We start from the raw sequence: 14,314 nt of genomic DNA on the forward strand, positions 1-14,314 counted from the left end.
TGGCATCCACACAGGGAACCGGTTGTTCACATATTTGAATCCACCACTGGATGGAACTATAGCTTACATGAACATAAATTGGAAATTTATTAAACAGGTCAAAAATGGGTGAAAGATTAACAGAGAGTAAGACAAGGATGTGGAACCACAGGAACCTTGGGGGGAAGTGATCATGCAATATTGGAATTCAACATTCTGGAGGCACAAGCAATAGAATACAGCCAAACTAGAATCTTGGACTTTAAAAGAGCTAATTTCAATAAACTTAGAGAGACCATGGGAAGAATTGCATGGATGAAAATCCTAAAGGGGAGAACACCTCAAGAAGCTTGGGAAATTTTGAAAAGTGAGATAATAAAGGCCCAGTCTAGTACAATACCAACAAAGAAGAAAAACAACAGCTCTCAAAAGAAACCAGCATGGCTGCATAAAGAACTCTCTGATAAATTGAAAGATAAAAAGGACAAGTATAAGAATTGGAAAGAGGGGCACATAACTAGGTCAGAATATCAGCAAATAGCCTGAGCCTGCAAAGATGAAGTGAGGAAAGCTAAGGCTCAAAATGAACTAAGGCTTGCGACCAAAGTCAAAAATAACAAAAAAAAAAGCTTCTTTCAACATATAAAAACAAGAAAAAAGTTAAGGAAATGATTGGTCCATTAGTGGGGGAAAGTGGCAAGAAGGTGACAAGCAATAGGGAGAAAGCAGAACTATTTAACTTGTTTTTTGCATCTGTCTTTACACAAAGGGAAAAAACAGTCCAACCTACCAAAACCGGTGCCATAAAAAACAGAATAGAAAAGCAAGTTAACATAAGCAAAAAAATGGTAAGTGAATACCTGTCCAACATAGACGAGTTCAAATCACCAGGACCAGATGGATTACACCCCAAAGTTCTCAAGGGACTGGCAGACGTGATCTCAGAACCACTGAACTATATTTTTCAAAGATCCTGGAGCACTGGGGAACTACCAGAGGACTGGAAGAGAGCTGATATAGTTCCCATCTTCAAAAAAGGGAAAAAAATAGATCCAGAAAACTACAGACCTATCAGCCTGACCTCAATACCTGGGAAGATTCTAGAAAAGATAATCAAACAACAAATCAGCGAACACCTTGATGCAAACAAAGTCATCACTAAAAGTCAACATGGGTTTGTCAAAAACAGATCATGCCAGACAAATCTTATTACATTCTTTGACCAAGTGACAAAATTAGTGGACCAGAGGAATGCTGTATATATAATTTACTTGGACTTCAGTAAAGCATTTGATAAAGTAGATCACAACCTACTACTTGATAAGATAGAAAAATGTGGGTTAGATAGCATCACCACTAGATGGATTCGTAGCTGGCTGATAGGCCGTACTCAGCGTGTGGTCCTCAATGGAACTGTATCTACATGGAAGGAAGTGTGTAGTGGGGTGCCCCAGGGCTCTGTTCTGGGCCCAGTGCTCTTCAATATCTTCATTAACGATTTGGATGAGGGGATAGATGGGGAACTCATCAAATTTGCAGACGACACCAAGCTGGCAGGAATAGCCAATACTCTAGAAGATAGGCTTAAGATACAGGAGGATCTGGACAGACTCAAACACTGGGCGCTATCTAACAAAATGAAATTCAATGGTGAAAAAAGTAAGGTTCTACATTTAGGCAGGAAAAATCAAATGCACAGATATAGTATAGGTGGTACCTTGCTCAATAGTAGTAACTGTGAGAGGGATCTCGGAGTCTTAGTAGACAATCACTTCAATATGAGCCAGCAGTGTGCTGCAGCTGCCAAAAAAGCCAACACAGTGCTAGGCTGCATTAACAGAGGGATAGAATCAATATCAAGTGAAGTACTAATACCACTTTACAATGCCTTGGTAAGGCCACACCTGGAATACTGCATCCAGTTTTGGTCACTACGATGTAAAAAAGATGTCAAGACTCTAGAAAGAGTACAGAGAAGAGCAACAAAGATGATTGGGGGACTGGAGGCTAAAACATATAGGGAATGGTTGCTGGAATTGGGTATGTGTAGTTTAACGAAGAGAAGAGTGAGGGGTGACATGATAGCAGTGTTCCAATATCTCAGGGGCTGCCACAAAGAAGAGGGAGTCAAGCTATTCTCCAAAGCACCTGAAAGCAGGAAAGAAGCAATGGATGGAAACTAGTCAAGGAGAGAAGCAATCTAGAACTAAGGAGAAACTTCCTGACAGTAAGAACAATTAACCAGTGGAACAACCTGCCACCAGAGGTGGTGAATGCTCCAACACTGGAGGTTTTTAAGAAGAAACTCGACAGCCATTTGCCTGAAATGGTATAAGGTTTCCTGCCTGAGCAGGGGGTTGGACTAGATGACCTCCAAGGTCCCTTCCAACTTCTTCTTCTTCTTCTTCTTCTTCTTCTTCTTCTTCTTCTTCTTCTTCTTCTTCTTCTTCTTCTTCTTCTTCTTCTTCTACTTCTCCTTCTCCTTCTCCTCCTTCTCCTTCTCCTTCTCCTCCTCCTTCTCCTCCTCCTTATTATTATTATTATTATTATTATTATTATTATTATTATTATTATTATTATTATTATTATTATTATTATTATTATTATTATTATTATTAATAATAATAATAATAATAATAATAATAATAATAATAATAATAATAATAATAATTTATTTGTTTTTATAAACCGCCCTTCTCCCGAGGGACTCGGGGCGGTGTACAGAGTAAGGTAGGCAAATATAATGAAACAGTACTGAAAAACAATAAACAAACAAACTGGGACCCCAATTAGAGCTATCAAGCCAGGCCGGACTTCTGGAATAGGTAAGTCTTCAAGTCGCGCCGGAAGGTGCGGAGGTCGGGGGCCATCCGGATTTCAGTTGGTAAGCAGTTCCAGAGGGCTGGCACACCTACTGAGAATGCCCTCCCCCTGGGGGCCACCAGTCGACATTCCTTGAGCGGTGGCACCCTGAGGAGGCCCTCTCTGTGGGAGCGCACAGGGCGGTGGGGTGTTGACATTGGCAGAAGGTGCTCCCGTAGGTAGTCCGGACCCATGCCATGTAGGGCTTTGTATGTCATTGTTAGCACCTTGAACTTCACCCGGAAGGCAACTGGAAGCCAGTGCAGCGCACGGAGGAGAGGTGTGATATGGGAGTATCGGGAGGCTCCCAGAAGTGTCCGTGCCGCTGCACTTTGCACCAGTTGCAGCTTTATTATTATTATTATTATTATTATTATTATTATTATTATTATTATTATTATTATTATTATTATTATTATTATTATTATTTGATGTATACACAAATAATTCATGGATATGGTGGCATTAGAGATACATTGCTTGCAGTTGTGAAAAAAATGTATAGTTTTGTGAATAGATCTTAATCATTTGTGGAAAACATTAGATACTGTAGATAGATAGATAGATAGATAGATAGATAGATAGATAGATAGATAGATAGATAGATAGATAGATAGATAGATAGATAGATGATACATATAAATATTATGTTTCAAAGACCAAGATGCTGATAGAGAAAAAAGAATGGGAAATATACAAGTTATCAATAAATGATGGAATACTACAGTGAGTAGATGAATTTAGGAACTTTTGTAGCAGGTTTACTAAGGGCACTAAGTGTGGGAAAACTGCTGAAGAAATTTTATAATTTACAGATGCTGTAGAGGGCAGAGAGAATGAAGGACAGGAGAAAGAGATGGTGCCAAGGCAAGGCAAGCAGAATTCCAATGTATGTCATAAATTGTCTCAGACAAGTTCCTACCTAATTCACATGAAGATAAAGGGAGGAAGGGGAAGGTATTTTCAGATTTGCAGTATTCTGTTATTATAACTATATATTATAACTGATTTTGGCCTACATGGTTTTGGTTCTCTAGTCGACTTTGAAGTTTGCTAACTAAGAAAAAAAATACTGGTTAATATGTGGTCTGCTGCAGGGAGTGAATGTTGAATAAGATAAATGGTTGTGTTTAAGAGAAATTGTGGCTGGAGGGTAGTTTGAATGTTTTTCCATCTTGGCAACTTGAAGATGTGTAAACTTCAACTTCCATGGCAGCCATGATTAAGGAGTGTTGGTTTAAAGAATGCAGGGCATTGGTATATGAACAAATGGAAGGGTTAGTGGAATGAATTATACCAATATTTCAATGCCAATGAGATATAACAATGAAAGGTATATGAAAGCAGGATTGGCTTGTGATAATAGAAAAGTATGGAGGAGTATAATGAATTGGGTTTTGGCAAACCAATTTAAGCTATTCTTGTCATTCTCATCTCAAGACATTAATTTATTTGATTCACTATTTTATTGCTTCTTTTTTGCATGTTTTGCACTACATAAACTACACACACACACACACACCTATATCTGTATGTGTGCACACTGAAGATAGGCTGAGAGCATTAGACTTAAAACAAATCCCTCCCATTAAATAACAGCAGCACAATCTTGCAAATTTCCATCGGTTGCTAAACTGTGTCTGAGGGTTTGTATGGTATTTGTTGTTGTTAGCTGCAAAGTCATGTCCGACTCATCGCGAACCTATGGACAACGTTCCTCCAGGCCTTCCTGTCCTCTACCATCTTCTGGAGTCCATTTAAGCACACGCCTACTGCTTCAGTGACTCCATCCAGCCACCTCATTCTCTGTCATCCCATTCTTCTATTGCCCTCAATCTTTCCCAGCATTAGGCTCTTCTCCAGTGAGTCCTTCCTTCTCATTAGGTGGCCAAAGTATTTGAGTTTTAGTTTCAGGATCTGGCCTTCTAAAGAGCAGTCAGGGTTGATCTCCTCTAGGACTAGGTTTGATTGCCTTGCAGTCCAAGGGACTCGCAGGAGTCTTCTCCAGCACCAGAGTTCAAAAGCCTCAATTCTTTGGTGCTCAGCCTTTTTTATGGTCCAACTTTCACTGCCATACATTGCAACTGGGAAGACCATAGCCTTGACTATACGCACTTTTGTTGACAGTGTGATGTGTCTGCTTTTTAGTGTGCTGTCTAGATTTGTCATGGCTTTCCTCCCCAGGAGCAAGCGTCTTTTAATTTCTTGGCTACAGTCCGCATCTGCAGTGATCTTGGAGCCCAGGAAAATAAAATCTGTCATTACCTCCATTTCTTCAACATCTATTTGCCAGGAATTGAGAGGGCCGGATGCCATGATCTTGGTTTTCTCAATGTTAAGTTTCAACCTAAGTTTTGCACTCTCCTTCTTTACCCGCAACAAGAGGCTCTTTAGTTCTTCACTTTCTGCCATTAGAGTGGTATCATCTGCATATCTTAGGTTGTTGATATTTCTTCTGGCAATCTTAATTCCAACATTTGATTCATCTAGCCCTGCCTTTCTCATGATGTGCTCTGCATATAAGTTAAATAGGCAGGCCGACAGTATACAGCCTTCCTGGACTCCTTTCCCAATTTTGAACCAATCAGGGGTTCCGTGTCCAGTTCTCACTGTTGCTTCTTGGTCCACATATAGGTTTCTCAAGAGACAAATAAGATGGTCTGTTACGCCCATCTCTTTAAGAACTTGCCAGAGTTTGTTATGATCCACACAATCAAAGGCTTTAGCATAGTCAATGAAGCAGAAGTAGATGTTTTTCTGGCACTCCCTAGCTTTCTCCATGATCCAGCGTAAGTTGGCAATTTGATCTCTAGTTTCTCTGCCTCTTCAAAATCCTGCCTGTACTTCTGGTACTTCTCGATCCACATACTGCTGGAGTCTAGCTTGTAGGGTTTTAAGCATAACTTTACTAGCATGAGAAATGAGTGCAATGGTGCGGTAGTTTGAACATTCTTTGGCACTGCCTTTCTTTGGAATTGGAATGTAAACTGATCTTTTCCAATCCTGTGGTCACTGTTGAGTTTTCCAAATTTGCTGGCAAATTGAGTGTAGCACTTTTACTGCATCATCTTTTAAGATTTTGAATAGCTCAGCTGGAATACTGTCACCTCCACTAGCATTGTTGTTGCTCAGCTTTTCTAAGGCCCACTTCACATTCTAGGATGTCTGGTTTGAGGTCAGTGACCACCTCATTGTGATTATCAGGGACATTAAGCTCATTCTTGTATAGTTCTTCTGTGTAATTTTGCCACCTCTTCTTAATCTCTTCTGCCTCTGTTAGGTCCCTGCCATTTTGGTCCTTTATCATGCCCATTTTTGCATGAAACGTTCCCTTCATCTCTCCAATTTTCTTGAAAAGATCTCTGGTCCTCCCTATTCTATTGTTTTCTTCTATTTCTTTCACTGTTCATTTAAGAAGGCATTCTTATCTCTTCTAGCTATTCTTTGGAATTCTGCATTTAATTGGGCATATCTTTATTTTTCTCCTTGCCTTTCACTTCCCTCCTTTTCTCAGCTATTTGCAAAGCTTCCTCAGACAGCCAATTTGCTTTCTTGCATTTCTTTTTTCTTTGGGATGGTTTTGGTTGCTACCTCTTGTACAATGTTGCGAACCTCTGTCCATAGTTCTTCAGGCACTCTGTCTCTCAGATCTAATTCCTTAAATCTATTTGTCACCTCTACTGTATATTCAACAGGGATATGATTTAATTCATACCTGAGTGGCTTAGCGCTTTTTCCTACTTTCTTAAGTTTAAGCCTATACTTTGCAATGAGAAGCTCTTGGTCTGAGCCACAGTCAGCTCCTGGTTTTGTTTTTACTGACTGTATAGAGCTTCTCCATCTTTGGCTGCAGAGCCAATAGTCAATCTGATTTCTGTGTTGACCGTCTGGTGATGTCCATGTGTAGAGCCGTATCTTGGGTTGTTGGAAAAGAGTGTTTGCTATGACCATCATATTCTCGTGACAAAATTCTATCAGCCTGTGCCCTGCTTCATTTTGTACTCCAAGGCCAAACTTGCCTGTTATTCCGGTTATCTTTTGGCTTCCTATTTTAGCATTCCAATCCCCCATGATGATAAGGACATCATTTTTTGGTGTTAGTTCTAAAAGGTGCTGTAGGGCTTCATAGAACTGGTGAATTTCATCCTCTTCAGCACTGGTGGTTGGGCCATAGACTTGGACTACTGTGATATTGAATGGTTTGCCTTGGATTCGAACTGAGATCATTCTGTCATTTTGAGGATTGTATCCTCTGAGGGATTCTTGCCCACAGTAGTATACCTGATGGTCATCTGAATTAAATTCACCCATTCCTGTCCATTTTAGTTCGCTGATACCTAAGATGTCGATGTTCAGTCTTGTCATCTCTTGTTTGACCACGTCCAGCTTTCCTTGATTCATGGATCTTACATTCCAGGTTCCTATGGAGAAAAAATCTTTACAGCATCGGACTTTCCTTTCACCACCAGACACATCCACAGCTGAGCGTCCTTTCGGCTTTGGCCCAGTCGCTTCATTCTTTCTGGAACTACTAGTACTAGCCCTCTGCTCTTCCCCTGTAGCATATTGGACGCCTTCCGACCTGAGGGGCTCATCTTCCAGCGTCATATTGTTTTGCCTTTTGATACTGTCCATAGGGTTTTCATGGCAAAGATACTGGAGTGGGTTGCCATTTCCTTCTCCAGTGGATCACATTTTGTCAGAACTCTCTGCTATGACCTTTCTATCTTGGGTGGCCCTGCACAGCATAGCTCATAGCTTCATTGAATTATGCAAGCCCCTTCGCCACGACAAGGCAGTAATCCATGAAGGGGTTGTATGGTATACAAATTGTGAATTAATATTTTTCCTAGGGCCACCAACCAGTATGGTTTCATTAAATGCAATTCTCTGAATCTCACAAATGTTCAGTAATATTTTACATAATAAAAGGATATAATATTTGAAATATTTCTTGGCAAGTTTTGTTCTAATAACCCAAGGCCTTTTTATACATCATAAAAGAAAACCAATCACAGGAACAAACATATATTTTTCAAGGAAGGGGTATTTTTTTCTACTTGTGATTCATGTTAAATAAAGTAATTACAGTAAAATACTTTCAAAACCCAAAATCTAATTAAACTGAATGATAACACTTCAATTGATCCATTATTTAGATTGCTGAGATGTGATCAAGCCAGTACATTATGGGAAAATTAAAGTACTCTTTTTCTTTGGGAACTCTTCAGTGGAAGATTTAAAACTGCACAGATCAATTTGTGAGAAAGGAAAACAAGAACTGGTAGAAGAAGCAGAGCTTTCCATTTATATAAAATTTTCAACAGTTTCTTCCTGATTGCTTTGTTGTTGCATATGTTCCCATTTTTGCATCCCCAGGTAACACCAATAAAATTCTGCCCATTTTTGGCAGAATTATCTTCTTTTGCACCCAGCCTCACTTGTATTTAAACCAAAAGGCACAAAGTGAGTGTTAGGTCCTGCCTCAGCTAATCTTCTCAAGAAAGCAGAACTCTTGAAAGTGCTATTATTTCAAAAGCAACTTTTATTGAGAGGTAGTGAAAGCAGAACAGCAAGGCAAGATCTGAATAATTTCCACATGAATCATTACATTAAACTTCTCTCTTCAAAGTCCCTCCCCAAATGCCCAACTGCCCAGTCCAAATCCAAGCAGTCCAAAGGTATGAAGATGTTATAGGAACGGGAAGTTGAAGGAGCGATAAAGTTCTGTTCCCAGGTGTTGCATCTTTTCAGCAGAGCAGAGTTAAGGTGAATGGCCCAGGCACATTCCTCCCCCCTTTCACACCCAAAGAGATACATCAAAGGTTAAGAGAACAAACCAAAGGAAACACAACCCAGAGCCCACAACCTCCTCCCTCCCAACAGAGGTAAAGCTTCCCTTCTGACAGAATGGCAGCACCCCAAAATGATTTGAGGGGCCTGACAGTGGATGAGGTGAAAATATTTGGCCTTACAGCCCAGCTCTTGAGAAAATCAATAGCCAAAGTAAAAAAAAGAACAGTGGAAGATTTCTGTTACTGTTCCTTTGTTTTCCTTAGTATTTTATGACTGAGAAAATGTGAGTTATTAATTAATCTGACCTACAAAGAATCTGATTTGAAGAAAGAATGCATCATTTTTTATTTTTTATCAGATTTGATGGAGAGGAAGAAAATGAATTTTCAGAAGCTAATTCCAAATATAAATCTCAGGGCAATCAACCAAGAGGGGAAACTCAGATACACAACAGGAGATATAAAAAGAAAACACAGGGTCAGTCAAAAATGATTCAGATGACTATACACTAATGCTCATAGTATAAGGAACAAACATGGTAAACCTGAAATCTTAGTACATGAGAGCAGATATGACATTGTTGCCATTACTGAAACTTGGTAGGATAAACCCATAACTGGAAAGTACTGAGAAAGATTTTTGTTTTTAAAAGAGAGAGCGGGGAATCTAATAAAACATGAGGTGGAGTTTCACTATAAGAAATAATTACATTTCTATAGAAATGCAACAAAACAATGATGAAAACCTGCACTGGGTGGAAAGGAAAGGAAAGGAAAGGAAAGGAAAGGAAAGGAAAGGAAAGGAAAGGAAAGGAAAGGAAAGGAAAGGAAAGGAAAGGAAAGGAAAGGAAAGGAAAGGAAAGGAAAGGAAAGGAAAAGAAAGAAAAGAAAAAAGGAATTGCATCGCCATAGGTGTATAATATAGGCCACCCAACCAAACAAAGGAAATAGATTATTTGCTTTGCTAATAAGTTAATAAGGTGTGTAGGAAGCACACAACAATAATTATGGGAGACTTTAACTACCCTGTCATCAACTGGGAGAGAAACACTATACCTCGTGGAAGATCAAACAGGTACCTGACAAACTTAGCAGACAACATACTGTAGTTTTTCAAAAGTTAGAGGAGGGAACTAGAGGGTCAGCTATACTAAATTTAATTCTTACTAACAGAGATGAAATGATAGAAATGAAGTTACAGCAATTTGGGGGGAAAGTGACCTATGTGATATTGAAATTCAACACAATGCAAACACAAGCAATAGAACTAAGTCAAAATAGTATCTTAGACTTTAAGAGAGCTGATTTCAACACACTTACAGACAGCTTGGGAAGAATTGGAAGGATGGAAATCCTTAAAGGCAAAAGAATCCAAGACACTCGAGAAACTCTGAAAAATAAGATTATAAAAATCCAGACTAGCACAATACCATTGAAAAAGAAAAATAAGAGATCCCAGAAGAAACTAGCATGGCTACATAAAGAATTCTCTGATAAATTGAAAGACAAAAAGGAGAAGTATAAAAACTGGAAAGTGGGGCATATACCGGTACCTAAGGCAGAATACCAACATACCCCTGAATCTGCAATGGTAAAGTCAGGGAAGGTAAGGCTCAGAAGGAATTAAGGCTTCCAACAAATGCTAATAATAATAATAGAAAAAAATCTTTCAACATGAAAAAACAGAAAAACAAGTCAAGGAAAAAATTGATCCACTAATGGGAGAAGATGACAAGAAAGTAATGAGCAGCACAAGAAAGCAGAACTACATAATTCCTCCTTTACATCTATCTTTACACAAAAGGAACAAAAAACAGTCAACCTATTAAAAACAATATTGTAAAAGACAGATCAGGAATATAACTCAAAATAGACAAGAAAATACTAAGGCAATACCTATCCACTGTAGACAAGTTCAAATCACAAGAATCAAAAGGATTACATCCCAAAATTCTGAAAGAACTAGCAGACATGATCTCATAACGACTGAACCATATTTTTGGAAGATCCTAGACTACCAGATAACTGAAAAAGAACTGACATGCTTCACATCTTCAAAAAGGAAAAATAAAATGGATCCAGAAATCTACAGAACAATTAGCCTGGCATCAATACCTGGGAAAATCTTGGAACAAATAAACAAGCACACACATAGAAACCAACATCACCACTATATAGATTCATAACTGGCTAACCAACTACATTCAACATGTAGTCCTCAACAGAACTACATCTACATGGAGGGAAGCATACAGTGAGGTACCCCAAGGTTCTGTCTTATGCCCAGTACTCTTCAATATCTTCATAAACAATTTAAATGAGTGATACAGGGGAACTCACAAAATTTGCAGACAACACCAAGCTGGCAGGAATAGCCAACACTCCAGAAAATAGGCTAGCCTTGACAGACTTGAACTCTGGGTCTTATCTAACAAAATGCAATTCAATGGTGAGAAAAGTAAGATTTTACACTTTGGCAAGAAAAATCAAATGCACAGGTATAGAAGAGGTGATACCTGGCTCCATAGCAGTAACTGTGAGAGAGGGATCTCAAAGTCCTAGTGGACAACCCCTTAATTAAATGAAAGACGATTCTGAATGGACATGACTTGGAGCAACTATTAAGACCTACTTTGTGGTGATCTGAGTGGTGAAACAGCATTATTTCTTCACTATTATTGCATCTGCAGACTGTCACCATCACCCATATTTTGAATTACCCAGTCTGTCTTGGGCCTGGAGGGTTGAATAATCAACTTCAGGTTCATGCAGTGGAATTTGTTGAGCACCTGTCAGATAAAATCACTCAAATTTATTCCCAGTTGAACAGTGGTGGTTGCTTGGCAGCTCCAGAAGTTCCTCAGTGAAACAGATTTCCTAGACCCTTTCAGTCAGGTTTCAGGCCCAGCTATGGGACAGATTCTGCATTGTTCACAATTGTGGATGATCTCTGGCAAAGGTAGAATGGTGGTAGTACAACCATCCTGGGTTTCCTTGACCTTTTAGCATTTAGAATGACCATGGTATCCTTTTGGGCTGGCTACAGAAGTTAGGATGGGACAGCACAGTTCTGTGCTGGTTGGCTCCTTTCTCCAAGCTGCATGGATGATAGATGCTCAACTGCATACAAATAGTGTTTGACCTACAATCCTGACGGAGCCAAGAATTTATGTATCATGTCATGATGGACATAAGTCAAGGCACCCACTTGATTTTATGACATTTTTTGCTACTGTAGTAAAATGAACATCATGGTTGTTAAACACACATTGCATATGCCACCATTGTTAAATTAGCCCAATTTTCCTCAATGGCTGATTTTGCTGGAAAATAGAAGTAAACCCTGCAAAAAACAAGAAGTCAATTTCAGTTGCATAACACTGCAAGTGGCCGTAAATGGAACTTTGACTTTAGGTCGTAAATACCTTTTGGGAGGTAACTGTCAGGCACAAGAAATCCAAAATGAATGCAAGTTTATTCCATGCTACTTCTAAACAAGAATCTGAACTACAGTTCTAATGTAGTGGGTCTGACACAAGGAAGAGACGCCAGCCGGAGTACGTGTTCAGCTCTTTATTGTGTGGGGGGTGCGTACTGAAGAACAAGGGCTACCTGGCCTCCTTATATACCTGGCCAGGTAGGCGGCTAGCCAATGGGGTTGGCCCTAGGTTTCCTGCCGAACTGGGTTTCCCGCCAAAAACCGTCCAGGCCAACGCCCCCTAGTGGCCCTGCTATGCAGATGCCTGCACCTGGATACATAACAACAGTACTAATAGTCAGGGCAAATTGGCAGTAGATAAGAGTCAATAGAATTGAGAAAAGGTGCACTCAGACCTCTTAGGGGCCTGAAGGGGCTCTAAATTGATGATGCACTTGACCTTTCCTTGAGCTCAGTCTATGTCAGCTATGTAACTTTGAATTTGGTAATTCTGAATAGTTGCTCAGCAATCAGTCATAAGTTTAGGACTACCTGTATAATAATATACCTTAACTGGAATATTTTCTTCCAGGCATCATTTTGTACCTGTAGCTTGCTGGTACCACACATTTTGACAGAAGTTAGTTAAATGTATTAAAATTATGCTATATTAAGGAGCAAAGCTATAGAATTTGTGATCATGAATAGGACCAAGAACATTTGTAACCAATTATCATTTATTTCATTTTTATACTGCTCTTCTTCCTGAATCAAATTTTAGCTATATAATAGTTTATATATAATGCAAGAACACAGTGAGCATTTTTTTAGATATAAAGAAATCATCCTTTTCACCTTTTCTTGCAGTTTCTGACCTTGTACCAAATTTTTTTGAACTTCAAAATTCAGAATACTTGTCAGATTATTTCCAGTTAAGGCAAAGTGGGACAAGTATTGTACATTACATGGCAACAATTTGTTTTAAAAAAGGTTACTTTATCTAATTGGACTTATATACCACTGTTATATTGGAAGTATATACACACTGTATTATCAATACAGGGATAAAAAGGTCATTCTCTGGAAAAACCAAAAAAGTCAGTAAAAAGACAATGACAGTGTTTGGGTTTATATGGAGTCCTTTTCTTTTGTTTGTAAGGTCTTATGTGATCAACTGATTGAGCTCTTCTTACAGCAGCTTATGAGTACTTTGAAGATTTTTAGTAGGTCTAGAGAGGGTTTGTGAAGGATAATTCACACAGCTTTATATCACAGCAAAGTTAACAAAGATTTACACAATCCCTTATCTTTCCAATATTTGTATCTGTATGGTATTAAGAAAGTACATCACAGATTGTACTACGTATCATAAACATTACTAGAATTCTTTTTACTGTTCTTGTTGCTAAATACTGATGACAGTACCACTTCTGTAAGCACCTTTATGCTACTCTTTTTTCCCTATACTATAAGGTTTCTTATTCATTTAGCTCAGACATGTCAAACTCACAACATCACGTGACGTTGCACAATGTATCGGGACTGTTTTGCCATTGCCGGCAATGGGGTGGGCGCGGCTTCTGTGTGACGCATCTGACCCACAGGCCAGAAGTTTGACACCCCTGATTTAGCTATTTTGTTATGTTGGATGTTTGTCTCTTTTATTTAGTAAAATGCTTGCTCCAAAATATATAATGCACAATTCTTGTTAATGGCAATTGAAGCAGTTGGTTTTGAAGCAAGTTTGAATTCAAAGAGGGACCCCTTCCTTAGTGGTTAAACTTTGCCATCCACTTCCATATATTCTAAAATATAACTTGATTAAAATGCAGTTCTTTCTTTGTATGACTTATTCCCTGGATGGATTTAAGATTAGAATGTGTTTAGGTCTTTGCTATATATTTGTCCCCTTTTGGGAAGAGTGTCATTTTTTTTAAAAAAAATCTAACAGTAATATTTTTCTATATTACTTCAACCTGTAAGTCATAAAGCAGACCCCATATTTTATTTACTATTCTTTTGTCTTACCTTAGAGTTAGATGTCAATAAAAACCCAGACATTTCTGGGTGGCCTATAGAATTTTGTGGATGAAATATATCTGACAATAAGAGCTTTATCAGCTATTTGTGTTCTGGCTGGCTACAGCTTCTTATTTTGCTCTGATTTCCTCAGGTGATAAGTTGATTCCTTTCCTTGTCTTTGTCAGCCATGAAAAAAGCTGCCATTCTAGAAGACCTCTTAATAGCTCTTACTGATGTT

Source organism: Vipera berus, assembly GCF_964194415.1.
Source record: "Vipera berus genome assembly, chromosome: 4".
Taxonomy (NCBI): Eukaryota; Metazoa; Chordata; class Lepidosauria; order Squamata; family Viperidae; genus Vipera; species Vipera berus.